The sequence below is a fragment of the Delphinus delphis genome, chromosome 5 (assembly GCF_949987515.2).
Source record: "Delphinus delphis chromosome 5, mDelDel1.2, whole genome shotgun sequence".
Taxonomy (NCBI): domain Eukaryota; kingdom Metazoa; phylum Chordata; class Mammalia; order Artiodactyla; family Delphinidae; genus Delphinus; species Delphinus delphis.
The window spans coordinates 74,238,522-74,259,294 of record NC_082687.1 but is presented as its reverse complement, the minus strand read 5'-3'; the positions used below and the strand labels follow the sequence as shown (position 1 = coordinate 74,259,294).

Sequence of the window (20,773 nt, the reverse complement as noted above, 5' to 3'; positions counted from 1 at the left end):
CTTACACAACGGAGGTCTCTAAGTCCAGGATGAAGGTGTCAACATCAAGGTGTTGGCAAAGCTGTTTTGTTCTGAGGCCTCTCTCCTCTGCTGGTAGATGTCCTGGCGTGGTCTTCCCATTATACGTGTCTGTGTCCAAATTTCTTTGTCTTATAAGAACACCAGTCATAATGGTTTAAAGCCCACCTCTATGACCTCATTTTAACTTAATCACCTCTTTAAAGACCCTCTCTCCAGGGGCTTCCCTGGTGGCGCAGGGGTTGAGAGTCCGCCTGCTGATGCAGGGGACACGGGTTCGTGCCCCAGTCCGGGAAGATCCCACGTGCCGCGGAGCGGCTGGGCCCGTGAGCCATGGCCGCTGAGACTGTGCGTCCGGAGCCTGTGCTCCGCAGCAGGAGAGGCCACAGCAGTGAGAGGCCCGCGTACCGCAAAAAAAAAAAAAGACCCTATCTCCAAATATACAGTCACATTCCAAAGTACTGAGGGTCGGGACTTCAACATAGGAATCTTGAGGGGACATAATTCAGCCCTTTGCCCTGCTGGAACCACTGCCATGGCAAGACTCTGTTTTTGTTTAGTCCTACCGGTGCCAAAGGCTAGACTGATAACCCAATTCTCACTATTTTGAACATTAACTACCTTTCTTTTATAATGAAAGGATATTACATTCAACAATGTCCCAACCCTAATCTCATTTTGATAACAACCAAAAAAACCAACATATAATTGTCACTGCCTTTATAAAATACTCTGTTACATACCGAATCCAATCATAAAGAAAAGCCTTTGGGTGTGGGCGCACACTCTAAGCACCAGCTGCTGCCAGGCCACATTTTTTTTATAAGCAATTTGCACTGCAACCAAGATCCAACACAAGGAAAAATCAGGACACTCAGTTGACGTTCATCGTCATGGGAGGCAAGTGTAAAAAAACACATTCTCACTTATTTCGTGTGTACCTTTTCATGCAGACACTCACGTCTTTGCATGCAGGATTACGTACTGCTGTGTTCATCTGTACTGCCCGCTCCTGATAGTGAAATGGGTTTAAAAAATAACACTAGTGTTGTACACCTGAAACTAATGTAATACTGTAAGACAACTATACTTCCATAAAACACACACACCCACACTGAAATCAAGACTTCTACTCAAACCAGGTGTGTGACCAGGCAAAATGTAACGTTTTAAAGCCCTACATCTAAATGATTACCAAAGCTCTTTTTAAAAGAAATACCAAAACCAGTATCATTTAAATGTGTTTAATCTCAACTTAAGCCTTAACAAGTTCTGATCTTATAACCATTTACGTCCTCCAAATTCGACTATGTTATTCATCAATTCAATAAACATTTACTGAGATTGTACTAGGTGGCAGGCAGCATTCTAGGTGCTAGAGATACATCACTAAACGAACAAAATCCCTGCCCTCCTGGAACTGACAGTCTGGTAAGATACACACATCATTTCCCCTACTGTCCTACAAACTCATTTACCTTCCCAAATGCCCTGACTGGGGCATGGGTATTTCCAGCCTCCTAATTTCCCAAAGACAAAACTTAGCAGCTATGGTATATTTTTCATTCTCTATCACATCCCTCCTGGGTCTCTAGTGGCTATTTCCCACCCTGCCTCCTCCACCTGCCTTTCCTAATACAGAAAACATTACCACCTACAAGCCTCAGCCATCAGCCCATCAGCCCTGTACTCCTTGTCATTCACCACATCCTGTTAATCCCACCACTGGGGTCCCTCCCCAGTCTCTTCCGACCTCTCCACTCCCATCACCACAATCCTGGTCGTTTTTCATCTCAATTTACACATCCTCTCTAGAAGATGAAACCTAGAAAGCAGAAACAGTGATCTACTCACCCTTGTATCTGCACCATTACTTGTGTTTGCATAGAACTCTGGACGCACTATATTAAGTCAATATACTCTGTATTCCTGGCCACCTCCCCACTAGACCATGTGCTCTGAGGGCAGGGCTTATATCTTTTTTTTTTTTTTAATTCTCAGTGACAGACATGCAGTAGATATTACGTGCCTCTTGAAAGCCACTTATTCGTTCATGCAACAAGTATTTATCAAGCACCCACTCGCCACCAGGTATTATGCTAGATGATGGGGATATACCAGTGAACACAAGCCCCCCCAAACCCCTGCCTTTTAGAATTTCTATTTACACAAATTCCTATTGTACAAATTTATTTTAGAGTGAGGGTAGAAAGATAATAACTTAAAACGTAAGTATGCAATGTGTTATAAAGGGATAAGTTCTATAGGAAAAAAAAAATAAAGAAGGAGAAGAGGGATTTGGGGAAAGGGGCAGGAAGGTTCGCAATTTTCAATACCATCAGAGTGGGTAAGTGGGTTTCACTGGGAAGGTAACACCTGAGCAAAGATGTAAATAAGAGAGGAAGTTCACCAGGTGGATATCTGGGGAAGAGGATACAGGAAGAAGAAACAGCAAACGTAAAGGCCCTGAGGCAGAAATGTGCCCAGTGTGTTCAAAGGCCAGTGTGGCTGGAGTGGACTTAGCCAGGGGGAGAATATGAGGCAATGAGGTCAGAGAGGAAAGGAGGGGGCTTAGTATGGTGCCTGTCAGGTAACTGGAAGGACCTCATCTTTTACCATGAAGACAGAGAAGTCATTTCAAGTTCTGCGCAGGGGGATGTCGTAGAATGACGAGTACTGAGAACAGACTAAAGAGAGGCAAGGATAGAATCAAGGAAAGCAGCTAGCAGGTCCTTGTAATAATTCAGGCAAGACAGAATGGTGGCCTGGGTCAAGGTGGCAACATGGGTGTGTTCTTAAGGCCGAGTCAATAAAGTTTTCTGATGGACTGGACCCTCCGAAACTGATCTACATTTCTTCCTTTTCACTGATAATAACGAAGCCCCAGCCAAGACCCTGCTCCTTATTCCTACATGGCTGTGAAAGTCTAGGATTTGTTCTTACCATCTTCAATTCTCCCCTCTCTTCATCCTACAAGCTGCAGCGGGATTGGTGCTCGGAATGCTGCCCCCCCATCACAGCATCACCTGCTCACAGTGGAGCTCCCTTCGGGGCACAGACCTGCTCTGAAGCCCTCCACCTTCTCCTCACGTGCCCAGCCCTGTCCCAACACCTCAAACACCTTCCCATCACCCCACCTCTGCCCTCCATCACCCTCCCTGCTCCTCTCCAGTGCCCTGGATCTTAAGGCCCTTGCTGCCCTTTAAAGTTCACTGCAGGTTCCACCTCCTCTAGGACATCTTCCCAGGATTGTCTGGCTCATTCCTGTTTCTACCTCCTCAGGGTTCCTGTGGCCTTTACTGCCCATACTAAACATCCCACATCACACTGGCCCATCTAGACTGTGTGCCGCTAGAAAGCAAGAGCCATGCCGTTCATTTTTCAGGCCCCATGCCACCTACTCTACGGGCAGCAATCATAACACTCGCTGACAAAGAACATCATAGGGAAAAATACAAGAGTACAATGTTTGAATTATTTTTTTTTATTTATTTATTTATGGCTGTGTTGGGTCTTCGTTGCTGTGCGCGGGCTTTCTCTAGTTTGAGGTGAGCGGGGACTACTCTTCGTTGCGGTGCTCGGGCTTCTCATTGTGGTGGCTTCTCTTGTTGCAGAGCACGGGCTCTAGGCGCACAGGCTTCAGTAGTTGTGGCACACAGCCTCAGTAGTTGTGGCTCGCGGGCTCTAGAGCGCAGGCTCAGTAGTTGTGGTGCACGGGCTAGGCTGCTCCGCGGCATGTGGGATCTTCCCGGACCAGGGCTGGAACCCGTGTCCCCTGCGTTGGCAGACAGATTCTTAACCACTGCGCCACCGGGGAAGCCCTGAATGACTTTAAATGTATTGCCAACACTTGAAGACTGGGAGCAGTCACATAAAAATCCAAATTTATGTCTTCTCTTGAAATACTAGAAGATCAGGCAACACTGGCCCTCATTCCTCAACAGCTGAGTGGTCATCATGCCCCCCCCCCACCTTTTTTTTCTTTTCGGCCGCACCGCGCAGCATACAGGATCTTAGTTCCCTGACCAGGGATTGAACCTGTGCCCCCTGCAATGGAAGTGTGGAGTCTTAACCACTGGACCACCAGGGAAGTCCCTAATTGTGCCCTTTTCCCCTTTTTCTGTCAGGTCCTGGTAGGCATGTGAGTTTGTGATCCCCATACTAGACACTGGTTACCTTGAATATTTTAATTATCAAGTTATTTGGGGAACTGAGTATTTATTGAAGGTAATATCAGTTTTTCTCACTCATGATATATTGTGACAGACTTGTTTCAGACATTTCTACATTATAAACATAAATAATTACATACATACACAAATATACACACATATATGTATTCTGTATTAACATTCCTAATAGATTACAATTCTTACACTATGGTTCAAACACCTTGAAATATGGGGGCTATAATTCTTGCCATGACTAAGTATAAGAGGGTCAGATATCAGTACAGAAGCTATGCAGAAAGAAAGGAAGATAAAGCAAAAATAAATGTTACTGGTGAGCTATATATCAAACCATTTTAGGGGAAAAAAAGTCACTAAAATTCTTTTGAAACTAGAAAAATTCCATGGCCTTGTTGATTTAAAAACAAAACCTCACGGATTAGAGATCAAACTATGTATACATAAGGGATGTTACAATGGGTTTATTCTCCAGACAACTGCCTACATTCTAAAGTAAAACTGTCTTCTTCCTATGATTAAATTTCAGCATCCAAACTGAGACCAAAGGAGGTAAATCACACCATAAAGAAACAGATACAATGGTTTCCAGAGAAGCCTACCAAGAGTGGAAGAGTTAAGCAGTTACTGTTTCGGGAATAGTTTAGGGGAGTCATCTCCTTTGACCTATGACTCATGCCTGGGGTTTTAATTAAGAGAAAAGCAAGAAGTCAGAAGATATTTAAAAGGCACCCTGACTTTATCTGTGTATCAGTCCTAACTTCTACTCCAAACAGGCAGGCCTTTCTCAGCAAACAGCTTTCCTGATGAGCAATCAGATTTTGAAGACTTCCACTGCCACCTCCAGCCCTGTGGTCTGAAAAGCAAATACAATTCAGTCTAAAGCTCATATTTAAAGCAAAGAAGGGTGCACTTTCAGACATACTTCAGCACGAAGGGATTCTGTGTCCTTCAAGTCACATTTGGTAAATATCTTTCTCCTTTCTCTTTCCCAACTCAGTGTTTTAACTAATAAGCTTTCAAGGGAACGTTCGCTGGCTTAGCGCATACTTTACCACTCTTCCCATAAAAATTACCTTCTTCCTCTGCATGCAGAGAGGCAAGAAAGACTGAAGAACATGAGAAAAAAATTTACAGTGTTTTTACAAACATTTAGTAAGGTTTTATAAACTGCATTAAAACACAATGGATGGGACTTCCCTGGTGGTGCAGTGGATAAGAATCCACCTGCCAATGCAGGGGACACGGGTTCGAGCCCTAGTCTGGGAATATTCCACATGTCGCGGAGCAACTAAGTCCATGCGCCACAACTACTGAGCCTGCGTTCTAGAGCCCGCAAGCCACAAATACTGAGCCCACGTGCCGCAACTACTGAAGCCTGTGCACCTAGAGCCTGTGCTCCGCAACAAGAAAAGCCATCACAATGAGAAGACCGCATACCGCAACGAAGAGTAGCCCCCGCTCGTCGCAACTAGAGAAAGCCCGAGCGCAGCAATGAAGACCCAACACAGCCATAAATAAACAAATAAATTTATTTTAAAAAAACAACAACGAATGGTTATGGTCATGATCATACACTGCCCAGCTAGCTCTTGATTCTTGTTTAAAAGGAAAGAAAATGAATAAATGAACATGGCTAGAAAACTCAAATAATATGGAAAAGAAAAAGGTTTTCAGTGTAATATCTCCCTAGGGGGAAAAAATGTATGTACCAGCATATATACAATATCTTCTTTAAAACATTTATACAAAAGGGAATGGTAGTCACATGATTCTGCAAAACATTTTTTCATTTTATATAGACACATGCACATACATACATATATAAGTTGTATATGTATATGTATATATAAAAATAATGTAATTCCAAATCAGCACACTTACAGAGTTTTCATTCTTTACAAATATGCTGTAATATAATATACCTTGTATAAATATCTTGGCATAGTTGTAAGTGAACCTATTTATGAAATTGCTGGTGATTTTAAATTTTAAACTATATTGAGAAATTGCTCTCCAGGGGCATCTACTTTATAATTCAATCTCAAACAGCCGTCCCTTTTCTGCATGTAATATAAGTATCAAAACAGACCTGCTTTGTCTCAAACTGCATCACAAAACTGCCAGACAACCAACCCATCACAGAACAAGTCAAGCTCTTCTAGACAACACAGACTCTACGAACCAAACCAGAAGCATCACATATCAAAGCTGGAGGCTGGCAATCACAGCTTCATAAAGGGTTCTGCGTAGCTGACCTTTTACGTTTTTCTACATTCTTTGTCTAAGACAAAACTGCAGGAACAGGGTGGGGGAAAGGGGAGATTATCATCTGCTAGGTATTTATCCTAGTCCATTCGGGATGCTATGACAGAATATCAGAGACCGGGTGGTTTATAAACAACAGAAATTTATTTCTCACAGTTCTGGAAGCTGGACATCCAAGATCGCAGCGCTAGCACAGTCACCTTCTGGTGGGGGCCCTTTCCTGATTCATAGCTGGCGTTCTCGCTGTTTCCTCACATGGCAGAAGGAGCTAGGATCTCTCTGGAGCCTCTTTTATAAGGCAGTAATCCCATTCACGAGGGCTCCACCGTCAGGACTTAAGCACCTCCCAAAGTCACCACCTCCTCATACCATCATCTTTGGGGGGTTAGGATTTCACCATGTGAATTTGAGGAGGGGACACATTCATTTACACCACAGCAGTGCTCAACTACGAATACTACCGGGGAAAACACTGAAACCGTCATAGAGTTGAACCCCTTGGTCCCTCCCCACTGTCAAATACCATGGGGGCCCCCAAGGCAGGCAGTGCAAAGAAGCTCGAAGCCCCCCAAACAACAAGTGTAGAATCAGGGTCGGGGACAGTCAGGGAAGTCCAAGGCTGACCTTCTTCCTTCCTTCTCTAAGTAGCTGCTTGGGAGGGTCTGATTCCCTCAGCAACCAGATCTCACAGCAAGCTGACAGAGTGCATGGCTGGGCCACATACCTTGGCTGTAAGATCGTGGACAGACTCCCAAACATGCCATGCATTTTTATTTCCACCTCTGAGGTTCTGATTAGGTATTTTCCTCAGGTAAAAAGCCTTGGAAACCCCCATCCACTTACAACCTCCTACCTCCTATTCATTTATCAAAAATAGCAAAATGCCACTTCTCCAGATTAATCTACATCCAAATTAACCTCTTTCTACTTGGAAATTCCAAAGCATCCTATTCATACAGTACTTTGGGCCTTTATTATCTCATTAGTTGTAATAATGATGAAAGGTATATAAAGAGATACAGAGTGTTCTACAGGCCAACCACGTGAGAGGCTGTGCTTTTATTTACACAGGTATAGCATGAGGTTTGAGAAAAAAAAAGTTTAGATTCAAATTTAAATTAGATTCAAATTTAGATTCAAATTTAAATCTAAAAAAAGTTCAGATTTAAATTAAATTTATCCAGGGCTTCCCTGGTGGCGCGGTGGTTGAGAGTCCGCCTGCCGATACAGGGGATGCGGGTTCGTGCCCCGGTCCGGGAAGATCCCACATGCGGTGGAGCGGCTGGGCCCGTCAGCCATGGCCACTGAGCCTGCGCGTCCGGAGCCTGTGCTCCGCGACAGGAGAGGCCACAACAGTGAGAGGCCCGCGTACCGCAAAAAAAAAAAAAAAAATTTTATCCAAGATGTGAAACTTGGATAAAACCATTTGATCTCTCAGCTCCTGAGATTCTTTATCTACGAAACAGGTAATACTGTCTCTCTCATAGGACTGTTGTGAGGATTCTCCCCACCCCTGTCCCAACCCATCAGAAGCCGAGAAAGTGTTAAGTCCTTAGCACACTGGACAAGCTCAATAAAATGTTACCTCTCCCAGAAGGGCTTGTATTCTGGCTATCTCTCCTCCAGGATACTTCATTTTGTTCCCTCCAGCAACTACCAAAGGAGACTTTGTTAATACCGCTAACAAGTTCATTTGGAATTTAACTGAATTGCACTGAACCAAGTAAAATTAACTCAGCATCTCTGAACACTCATAAATGAATGCCTCCTCAAGGTCAGTGGTCATTTTTAATCCAATTTTAGAATCATCGAGGACCTAAAGTCTTGGTTGGAACTCCAGACTTTCTATTTCTGAGATAAGTCTTTGGTAAAGCCACTAGTTACCCTCCTACTTTCCCAGGCATGGCCACTGTCAAGCTTTAACCAGACACCAGAGAGGAGCCACAGCCCTCACAAACTATTTACAACCTCAAGTCGTCAAGAAAACCACCCTTATGAAACCAAGCACAGAGGAGTTACTAACATTCTAAATTCTGTCTTCAAAGGGCCTCAGCAGCATGAAGAATGCAGGAAAAACTAATTTTTTCATTCTTAAAAAGGGCACACTAGCAAATTGCACAGAGCAATTTCCTAATGTAAGCTAGACTGATGTTGATATTCATTTTCTAAATAAATGACTGGCTTGGATACTGTCTACGTAAAAACATCCAATAGACTTATTTTTGTTTATAAATGAAGATGAATTCTTCTCTCAGCAGATAGTAATCAATTTGGAAACTTCAGAAGTTCTGAACAGTTATCGTGTCATGAATACTATAGGTCTTATTCGGACAGTATAATCAAACTAAATGTTTTATTCATTACAGGTCACTATGGGACTGAGAAACTACTGCTTGTTCTTACATCAGAAATTACACTAAAATAGACTGACTACATGTCACTGGAGTATGTTATCTTTGAAGGCTTTTAAAGGAAATCCAATACCTCACAGATTATGTAACATAAAAAATATAAAGACAAATAAAAAGTCAAAAGATGTAGTATTCCAAATTCTAGTAATACAGTACATATATTTATCATAAACATCCTCATTAGAGGTTTACACAAGAATGTGGTTTCTCCTAACGAAAGCAAGTTCCGGACATGCTCTTTATTCTTGCATCAGGCTCACCGAATGTGACCAAGTTGATCTGATTCTGCGACCAAATGATTATAAATAGGCAGGAGCCTTCACAAAATGTAATTGTACCACAACTCAAATTGCAACGGCTCAGCCATTCCGAACCCCTAACTTCAGTCAACACAAGGCTCTATTCAGAATAAAGGGCAGTTAAGAAGTTACCCTCACCCAGCCCTAGTATGTTTCAGCTCCCTAAGAAAAACAAGACCAATAGGACCGTATCCTCCTAGAACATTATACTACACTCCTCATAAGGTCATTCATCATTCTGCAAACAGGTCACAAAGATTTTTAAAAGGGCACCAAAGAGAAAGAAAGGACAGAAAGGAGTGACTGGGTTAAAAAAATCATGATACCCACATCCTAGAGAAATAAATGAAAGCTTACCTACTGCTTTTTCTTTTCAATGAAAATAAAAAGAGTAATTCCACGTTGCCCATGGGTGCATTTTTATGAAGTGACATTATCAGCCAGAGGACTGCAAGGAAAGCAAAGGGGCCAGGTAACAAAACACGTCAGCTCTACCCAGGTGGAAATGAGAAGATTACAAGAAAGAGCAGGAAGCAGATAAGCCATCCTGGAGAACTGAGCCCTCCGGGAACAGGGAGGCATGGCTTGACCCACTAATGCAACGGCAGAAAACATGTTCTAAATCTAATCATGTGATTTTAATATCTGATTAAAGTCCAATAGCAGAAGTCAGCTTTTAGCTATATGCCAGAGAAGAGAAATGTCTCTGAATTTCACCAAGACTAAATTTATATTTTGTTCACATTAAAAATAAAAGTCATTCCCCAAACAAAATTGTAACTTTACTAGAAAACAAAAAAAAGGCCAACTGGAATCCAAACATCACAATAAAGCACTGACTTTTCCTTTTTAACCTCTATGCATTCACAATTTTCACAGTTATAACTAAAGAAGAGATATAAATTTGCAGTCTTCGTGTTTCTAACATAATTATTTTAATGTCTCCACAGCAGTCTATTGAGAACCATACCAACACAAAGGCAAAAACAGCACAGGTAGATATAAAAATGTAGCTAGCATTTTAATTATATTATAAAAAATGTCCAATTTTCAGAAAACATAAAACCATACTATAATCCCAAAACCCAAGACATTTCAATTCATAGAGTTTCCATCTGGCAAAATAACTGTTTTGTGAAATTTACCTTTTTCTGTATAAAAGACCCAATTCATATAACCATTAATGAAAGTACTTGAAATTCTTGAAATAATATACCAAATGTATAAATCTTTCAGCCAGTAATTATTGGTAATGATTAAGACAGAGGTAATGAAAAAATTTTAATTTACTCTGTTTTATACAAATGGATAATGGGCATAAAAAAGCTTACCACTTTTATGAAAAACAAAGTAGTTTTTGGAAATAAAATAATCTAGAAAATGCATCTAGACTGATCTGCATTCTCTCCTACGACTTCAGATTTCCACTGTTATCCCAAAGAGAAATAACCAGAGACTAGTACTTTTAACAGAGTGACTCAAACAGGAACGGAGATGAAAAGTAGCAAAGGTACAACAGTTTTGTTTTTTTTTTTTAAAGGGAGCTATACTGCAGCTTAGGTCCATTTCTTGAACAAACCTTTTTCATAGAAAAATTGCATTGCAAAAACTTAAGTGAGGTGTGATACTGACATAAGGAAGAGAGAAAAAAAAAAACCTCTTACATTTATGGTCAATTAAATTTCCACAGGGATTTCCCTGGTGGCGCAGTAGTTAAGAATCTGGCTGCCAATGCAGGGAACACAGGTTCGAGGCCTGGTCCGGGAAGACCCCACATGCCGTGGAGCAACTAAGTCCATGCGCCACAGCTACTGAGCCTGCGCTATAGAGCCCGCGAGCCACAACTGCTGAGCCCACGTGCCACAACTACTGAAGCCTGCGCACCTAGAGCCCACGCTCTGCAACAAGAGAAAGCACCGCAATCAGAAGCCTGCGCATCGCCATGAAGAGTAGACCCAGGCTTCCCTGGTGGCGCAGTGGTTGAGAGTCCACCTGCCAATGCAGGGGACACGGGTTCGTGCCCCGGTCTGGGAGAGCCTGTGCTGCACAACGGGAGAGGCCACAACAGTGAGAGGCCTGCGTACCGCAAAAAAAAAAAAAAAAAAAAAAAAAAAAGAGTAGACCCCACTCAACGCAACTAGAGAAAGCCAGTGCGCAGCAAAACACAAATTTTAATTATTTTTTTTTAAATAAATAAATTTCTACAAAGGTGCCAAAATAAATCAATAGGTAAAGGATAATCTTTTCAGCAAATGGTGCTGGAACAACTGGATATCCCTATGGAAAAAAGAGAGAGAGAGAGAAAAAAGAGGAGAAGAGAAGAGAAAAGAGGAGAAGAGAAAAAAGAAATTGAACATATACCTGAACCTTACACCATACACAAAACTTAACTGAAAATGGATCATAGACCTAAATGTAAGGGCTAAAACAACAAAAGTTTTGAAAGAAACACATGAGAAAATCTTAGCAACTTTTGGTTAGGCAAAGAGTATTTAGAAACATCAAAATCATAAGCTTCGGAAGAAGAAAATGATAAATTGAACTTCATCACAATCTTAAATGTTTGAGCTTCAAAAGATACCATTAAGAAAGCAAAAAGACAAGCCAGAGACTGGGAGAAAATATGTGCAAATCATATGTCCAAAAAGGGACTTATAGACAAATAACCTAATATAAAAATATGCAAAGGATTCAAATAGATATTTCCCCAAAGAAGATACAGGAATGGCTAAGAAGCTCACTGACTGAGTTACCAGCTCAATTACGAGGGGATAAATTTCATAAATACCATCCTTTGTCCTTTTCATAAAGCTACAAAATAGGATGATTTCATTAGAATTTCCATAACATGTTACTTTGTTCTCATGTCACAGTAAAGTTTTCAAATCACTGTAAAATGATACTAACATCCATACTGGACAAGAAATAAAACTATCTCTATTCACAGATTGCATAATCTGGTATATAGACAATCCTAAAGAAGTCATATACACAATTAAAAAACTATTAGTACTGATAAACAAGTTCAACAAGGTAGAAGAAAACAAGAGCAATATACAAAAAACAACTGTATTTCTATACACTAACAATGTATATACACTCTGAAAGTGAAATTTTAAAAATGATTCCATTTATACAGCCATCAAAAAGCAAAAAAAAATACACTGTAATAAATTTAACAAGGAGGTGTAAGTTGTGTTCCCTGAGAACTGGGACAAAGTGAGAGAGCGGCATGGACATATATACACTACCAAAGGTAAAGTAGATAGCTAGTGGGAAGCAGCCGCATAGCACAGGGAGATCAGCTCGGTGCTTTGTGACCACCTAGAGGGGTGGGATAGGGAGGGTGGGAGTGAGGGAGATGTAAGAGGGAAGAGATATGGGGACATATGTATATGTATAACTTATTCACTTTGTTATAAAGCAGAAACTATTGTTATAAAGCAGAAACTGACATACCATTGTTAAAGCAATTGTACTCCAATAAAGATGTTTAAAAAAGAAAACGAAAACACAGTTGAAAGAAATTTTAAAAGACCTAAATCAATGGAAACACAGCCCATGTTCACGGATCAGAATTCTTAACATTGGTAAGACAGCAATATTTCTCAAATTGATCTGGAGATTCAACACGATCCCTATCGAAAGGCTGGTTCAAAAGACAGGTTGTCAAAGCCCACAGTGTACAACACAGTCAACTCTACCGTAGACTACGGACTTTAGTTAATAATAATAAATCAATATTGGCTAATCAACTAACAGATACATCACACTAATGCAAGACGTTAATAATATTATGAGAAAACTCGGGGCTATGGGTATGGAAACTACTTTCTGCTCAATTTTTCTGTAACCTAAAACTGCTTCCCCAAAATAAAGACTATTAATTTTTTAAAAGTCAAACGAGGTCAATTATAAAAAATAAAATAATAATCATAAAGCCTAACATGGAGAAGAAGAAACAAATCTTTAAAGTTCATGAAGCACTCGGAATTCTGCTGACACCGGAAAGCCAACTGACGTTTTGTTGAGAAGAGCAGCTGTTCCCCTGTGGTGTTCAAATAAACTCTGGACAACTTTCTGATAACCTCTCATTTGGCTGCTCCCGAAACAATTGTGTGTACAGCAAATACCGAGACTCTACTGCTGGCGAAGCTCTGAAATTATCTCTCTTATCTGCAATTAACTATACGCTCTGGAAAGCCTCCCTTTCTTTCAGACTCAAAAGGCAAGTAATTGAATTACATACAGTTCTAAAAATGTTCCTGTTTCTCCTTTGTTAAATAACAGCTCTCTGTGCTGGTCTCTCCCCAAGCCAGCAGAATTCCTAATTCCCCATCTCTTCTACTCCCACAGAAATTAGTTCTTACCTCTAGGGATACATTTTTCACACTGTGGGTCAGCTAACCTAATACTGATCTGGCTTAGCACTGCAAAGCCCGAGGACAGGGACTATGCCACAGTCATTTCATGCTAAGACCTCCTACCTGGAAGGATGTTTTCAGATGTAAGCGACGGACACCTAATTCAAACTAAATAGCTAACCTGCCTGGAGAGTGAAACTGGAGTTGCTGGCTTTAGGGGCTGCTGAATCCAGGGCCATAAGTTGTGGGTGTAGGGTGGGTGTATGTGTGCATGTGTCCCCCTCATCCCCATTCCTTTTCCTCCATCTCCCTGCTCTGATTTCCTCTGTGTTGACTTCATTCTCAGAAAGGTTTTCCCTACGTGGTAGAAAAGAGGGTCACTAGTAGCTCCGGCTTAACAAACCCACAGAAAGGAAAAACCTTTTTGCAACGGTTCATAACTCCATAACGGACCCTTGTGACCCTGACTAGTCAAGCTGATGTCACATGCCCATGAAAGAGGCAGTGGAGTCACCTCCTCTAACTATAGGGGCTGAGAACAAAGCAAGGGTGACTGACAGCCCAGGGGAAATCCGGGTGATTTATTGAAAGGAGGAGGAAAGGGATGCTGGGTGGGCAAAGCCAAGAGACTTCACTACTTCACAGGCTCTCAGGACCGCCGACTCCCTCCCTTTTGCTGAGTATTTATCCACTGCTTATTACGTGTAATGCTGAGTTAACCACCGAATATTCAACAGAAAGTGTTTGCAGTGCCTGTCCCTGTATGATATTCTTTCTGAGAATGAATTCTTTCCCACCTTACTGCCACAGGTGAGGTTGTCTATGCAGTTTCCTGCTCCTGGTCCACAGTGAGGCTATGGGGCATTTAGTCACATTCCAATTATTTTCAGGACATTTCTTCTCCTCCGTCCTATGTATCTTAATGGCAGGTGCACACACTGCTGAAAATGAATGTGTTGCTAGCTTTCGTTTGGGGGGAGATAAAAGTAAGTAAAAACTTGCCAAGCAAACCGAAGGAGCACACACACAGAAGAACCCCTCCCCCTCAAAAATTTGGCAAGTCTTCACAGTCGACCCTTCTTAGCGTGGAAACACAAATGAGGGCAAGTCTCTGAAAGTACAAGCCCAGGCTTTCTCGAGGACACGGCTTTCTCTCCAAAATAAAGCCAAGATCATGGAGTGATCATGGGTGACCTCTGGCTGTGGCTTCCTACACGTTTGCTTAAGCTTAAGATCCTCCTCTCTTTTCTGAGAGAGAGGATAGGACAGAGGAGAGGAACAAGGAAGGGAAAGGAAGGAAGACCACACAATACACTGTACACAGGAGTCTGTCAGGCTATACCTGCCATCTGTACAATGCTAGGCATCTCTCAAATAACTGGGAATGTTTATTTGGGACTGTCTCAAAAACACTCCGTGGAATGAACACCACCTTCCCCATCTGACCCAGTCCATTTACCCAGCCTCTCTTATCTGATACCAACCTGATTTTGCTTAAGTTATCGTCTGTCTCAGGCTTTCACAGGAGCTTTCTTTTATGGATTTTCCATCCAGCAAATGTTTCTGTTCCACGGCTGGGCAGAGCCGACCACAGCATGCTTGGCTACGGACAGCAGCTGCTCACCCCACGGCAGCTCCGACCTGGAGGGGCGAAGGCCGGAAGCCATTAGAGGGATTCACAGGCACAAACTCTCTCTCTCTCAGGAGTGTATGTTTGGCAAGCTAATCCCCAGCATCTTCCAAACGTTTAAAATCATTAATGAACAGAGACGACAGTTTATAAGGTGTTCTAAAGACAAGTTTGCGCTATTCTGAGGGGAGGACTGAAGTATTTAATCATTACTGAAAAGGTCTGGCCAAACACTTATGCTCTGTTTGCGGAAAATTTAAAAGCCAGATGTTTTAATTAACCACAGAAAACACGAGCTACAACTAAAATTTCATGAACACACTCATCTGCCCTGTGGAAAACCACAGGAATGTTCTGGCAAGGCTCAGTCTGGATTCTTGGGACACAGAGGGCTGGAATCTTTCCCCTTAGGAACCCGAACAGAAAATTAATTTGCTCAATATGTTTAAAAAAGTAAAATGAAACCCTGATTTAATCTCAGTCAAATACAAAAACATTTTAGGACTTCAAAGGGCACTACCAAAAGACACATAAGGGAAAGGTCATAAAAAATTCCAACGTGGTTCAGGATTTAGAATGTATTTTCAAGGCAAAGTGAATAGTGTAACAGAAAATTTTATAGGCTAAATAATCCAAAGGGGAAACTAATCATCTTTCATTTCCTAATAGAGGAAAATGATATATGAAAACCAATATTCAAGTGAATCATAAATATTATCAAATGTATAATATATTCAGGCAAAAGGAATCACTTAACTATACTACTTCATGCCAAACCTGGGGCCTGGCCCACACGAGCTACTATGCTTCAGCCTGAAGAATCAAGGCATTCAGAAAAACTGTTAAAATAACTTAAGTTCACTGACATGGCAGCTAGCGACTTAGAAACAGAAAACTCAAATGAGGGAGCCCTATAAAAGCAATTAGTGAACAATTAAGAATAGCTTAAGAAGTCTTCGTTAATTATAGCAATAGTTATGACATCAATATATGCCACATATTGAAAGCCTGTTCAAGAGGGAATGAGACATATGTTATTTTCAGATACTAGGTCCACAATTCTATTTCTGTTAAGTCAAAGCAGACCCCGTCACAAGTGTGCCAAGCATAATATTACATTAATCTCCACCTTCATTTGAACCTCTGTCACAAAAATCATTTTGAAAGGAACACGGCAGGAAAAAAGCAAGCTATCAAGTTATGTACCTGTGGTATAATCCCAGTTTTGTTCTACAAACTGAGTGTATACAGTCTAAAGACTCCAAATTATGAACAATAATAGCTATTTCTTGGTCATGGAATTAGAAATATTTGTGTTTACATCTCAGTATTTTCCAAGTTTTCTACAATTAATACATATTGTTTGTAGAATTAGGATATTTTTAAATAAGGTTTTTCTTACTTTTTTTTATTTTTTGCGGTTCGCGGGCCTTTCCCTGTTGTGGCCTCTCCCGTTGCGGAGCACAGGCTCCGGACGCACAGGCTCAGCGGCCATGGCTCACGGGCCCAGCCGCTCCGCGGCACGTGGGATCTTCCCAGACCAGGGCACGAACCCGTGTCCCCTGCATTGGCAGGCGGACTCTCAACCACTGCGCCACCAGGGAAGCCCCAAGGTTTTTCTTATTAAACAGTATGGGAATGCAAATCAGAAATGGGATATCGATATACTATATTAGCCTGATCTGTGAGTTTCCTCTTATCTGAACAGTAATAGCTAAAATTTGAAAGTCTTCATTTATCCGAACTCTGTAATTCTTCATTTAGAAGTTCAAAACCCGAGTGTCCAATAACACTCCCAGGGCTGAACGACTACTTTTCCAGAAACAAGAAATCTTGTTATTTTGCAAACTTGTCACAAAGAAACAGGAAGACCCAGAGTTATTCCTCTCCCTTAACTAATGCATCCAAACTTCTCTATCACTAGCCATGCCATACAACTGTCACTTAATTAAAAAGAGTGCCTCCCAGGGCTTCCCTGGTGGCACAGTGGTTGAGAGTCCGCCTGCCGATGCAGGGGACACGGGTTCGTGCCCCGGTCCGGCTAGGCCCGTGAGCCATGGCCGCTGAGCCTGTGCGTCCGGAGCCTGTGCTCCACGACGGGAGAGGCCACAACAGTGAGAGGCCCGCATACCACAAAAAAAAAAAAAAAAAAAAAAAAGAGTACCTCCTGGTGTTACTTATGATTTCACAGGGGCAGAGCCCTTAGTGAACACTGCCACACTCCATTTCTGATACTCCTAGCATCTCAGAAAACACAAAACACAATGGTAGAATCTTAACACTAGGGTACTTGGCAGTCCATCATTCTAAGAAGCCAACCTCCTCAGTTTACAAATGAGGACACTGTCACCCAGAGAGGTCAAATGTCTCTCCCAAGGCCACACAGTTGGTGGGGCAGGGATGAGAGTCCAGATCGCCTGGCTCCACTGTGACCAAGTGCTCTTTCCGCCACTACAACATCTCAGCATGCACTCCTCGAAATACAGGTTCATATGAACCACCAGCACATGTTAAATTCATAATCAGCAAAACCAGTAGAACGAGACAGAAATTTATTCCATCAAAAATGAAATGCATGCAGGAAAAAAACCAGAGACTCAAAGGCTGCCTAAAATAGACGAGGCTCTGCCCAGAACCCGTTCCGTTGGAGAAACAATGGTTGCAGTGTGCTTGGGCAGCAGGTGTCTTGAACAGAAACCGCCTGTCACGCTGAAAGCTTTTTGGTCCTAGTACTTGCCCTGCTGATGACAGCACAGTCCCACTGCTCAAAGCAGGATGAGAGGTTTTCAACAAGAGAAAATGACACTGGCACCTGTGAGCCACCTGTAAGAGAGAGGAGGGATGCATGCTTGCCCCAGTGCTGGAAGTAAATGATCTACTAAATGGCCAGGCATCAAGTCTGAGCCTCTTCCTTCCTAAACAACTCAAGTTTTAGGGGAGAGATATTACTGATTCCAAAAAGTAAGAAACAGAGTGGGGATCATTTTGTAAAGTACAGAAACAGTGAATCACTACGTTGTGTACCTGGAACTAACAGTTTTATAGGTCAGTTATACTTCAATAAAACATTGTTAAAAGGAAAAAAAGAAAGGGAGGGAGGGAGGGAGGAGAAATAAAAAAGGAAAGAAAGGAAAAGAAGAGAGTCACTAAAAACTAAAATAAAATAATCCTAATGCTTCTTATCTTACGCCTGCTACAAGCTTGGGGATGAGCAGGACTTTTCTCTCTTCCTCTAAGTGATGTACAGGAACACTGCTCACCTCCACTTCTTTCTCAGCGTTTACCTACAGCGTCCATGCCACACCAGTCAGAAACCTACGAGTCCCACAACATGCAAACAGCCTGACGAGCAAGGGAGATGAGAGGACAGATGGCAGTGACAAACTCAGAAACACTCCCTGAAAAGCCTTCACTGAGTTCCCTCTGTCACCCCTTGCCTACTGTGCAGCAGGGCCACAAAGGCAGGAACTGTGAAGCCACTAATAAAAAAGCCACATCCAGGGATGACGTGAGCTCCCTTTGTGAGTGCCAGGACCAATACAATGGCTCCGTCCCGCCTCATCTCAGGAGTCAGGCACCCTCGAAAAAGAAAACACGAATTTTTTCCACCCCAAACTGCTCCTAAAGTCCCCACCATCTCTTTCCACGGCTGGATCCTGAAGGAAAGACGATATCGACAGTGTATTCATTCTTTTCTGTGCCTCAGATCGGACGCTAAAGGTTAATGTCCACAGATGGCAAAAGGAATCAGATTCTTGTTGCTATTTCACAGTGAAATCAAAGCTTGGTGGTGAGTATTGTGCAAGGAACTCTTTAAAGTCATTTGTAAGGTAATGGCAGGAAGTTTAAATTTAGCAGTCTGGTAGAATAAACTCTGACCTGCCAATCAATTTGGCCGTAATCTTGCTGAAGTCAACACATTATCTTTCTCAATAGAGACTAAACAAATTAGAATTCGATCGGATGCACTGATTTTGAAATCCTTTCTTACTTGGAACCTTAGCTGTGTGTCGTCTGGTTCTTTAGCTTCAGTGAACGCCTTTGGCAAAACATACCCCCAGACACTGCCACCGTCGGAGAATCTTAAACGGATGGCCAGCATTTTTTTTTTCCTATTTTAACGTCAAAGGGAAAGTTTCTCCTTCTTGAGCCTGATTCTAGAAATATCAGCCAAGCCAATTCAATACTTCTGAAATTTCTCTCTCAAAATGATCAGGCAGGAATATGTCAGAGAACATTCCTCTCATGGCACTGGAAATTGGATTTTAAAATCTTAGATTGAAAGTACTGATAATTTCACGTCTTAAAATGTTTGGGACAGGGCTGGGTTTGTTTTAAATTACCCATCACCAGAAACTGAAAAGAATCTATTATAAGTAAGCAAAACTGCCACCCAACGAAGTTTGTGGAGACGTGACGACAATCTGGAAAAGGTTTCACCTAGTAATGTCCCGTGTCATGCTCTCAAGTAAAGGGGGTTTCAACAGTTGGGGGAGGTGGGGAAGGAATTTATGCTTTCTAATGTTTTAAAGGCTGTTCCGGAAAGAACAAGGGACAAAGAAATCAGCAGACATAGAGGTTGTGGTCCCAGCTCTGCTACTTATGACCCAAGGCTTTCTGGAATAACTCATTTACACTCTTTAACCTTAGTTCCATCATTTGTAAAACAGCCAGCTTCATGGGATTGTCAACCAATGAAACCAAATATAAAGGCATTACAGCAATTTTTTAAGCTTTATGTACTCATTCAACAAATATTTACTTAAGAAACTACAAAGCTGCCAGATACAGCACTGTGGATACAACCATGAACATGAGACCCAGTCCCCTCCTGCAAGGACCTAAGTGAGGGGACTCAGTGTGATTTGCGAGAGGCACAGGGGGCCATGGGAACGTGCAGGCAGCCTCTAATCCGAATACCAGACAAATTTCAGGTATTGTTACCTTCACAAGCCCTTGAAGAAATTTTTCGGTGAGAAGTGGTAGATGTGGTTTTTAGTTTGGGTTGGTTAATTATTACCTCATTCACTTCGTACAGTTTTATTAAACACTCACTATGTGCCAAGCGCTATTCTAGGCGCTGGGGGTTTAGCACTGAACAAAATTTCTGCCCTGATGAAGCTGACATTTCCTCATCCAAATGAAATGCAAAATACATGAACTAAACAGATTTAACTAGCAAGGCTACTTCTGCTGCAATACAATGCTTTTTTTTTTTTTCACCAAAATATCCCCACACAAAAGTTAAAAGGAATATTCTAATTGATCTAAATACAGTAAATACTTTATTTCTTAAATCTCCCAGGCTACATTTTACAGTATACCAAATGACTGCCATCATATGAAAGGCACTCTTAGGTCTGAGGGATTAAATTTGCATATTTTGGCATGGAGAACACGCCCACATCTTGCCCCCCTCCCAAGGAAAAAGAACAAATGCTGGAATCTATCCAAACACAACCTCAGTTTTAACAGGGGGAATATAAGTTATTTTAGAAGCATTTCCTGTAGTCATTTTTTTCCAAGGATAAAAAAAGTTGAATTATTTAGCGTAACCTGAAGTTCAATTTTAACATGCCAAATGTCTGCCTTCACA

General features: G+C 41.8%; 1 protein-coding gene across 11 annotated transcripts in view; it reads right to left on the bottom strand.

Annotated features, from left to right (window-relative positions):
• The window catches only part of APBB2 (amyloid beta precursor protein binding family B member 2), a 375,435-nt gene that overhangs the window by 286,632 nt on the left and 68,030 nt on the right, over positions 1-20,773 (bottom strand). For 9 of the 11 annotated variants that reach the window (XM_060012656.1, XM_060012655.1, XM_060012657.1 and 6 more), the window contains one exon: positions 15,032-15,188. The exons of the other annotated variants lie outside the window; for them this stretch is intronic. The gene's annotated coding sequence lies outside the window, so the exon portion shown is untranslated. The remainder of the gene's footprint in view (positions 1-15,031; positions 15,189-20,773) is intronic. 11 annotated transcript variants of the gene reach the window in all.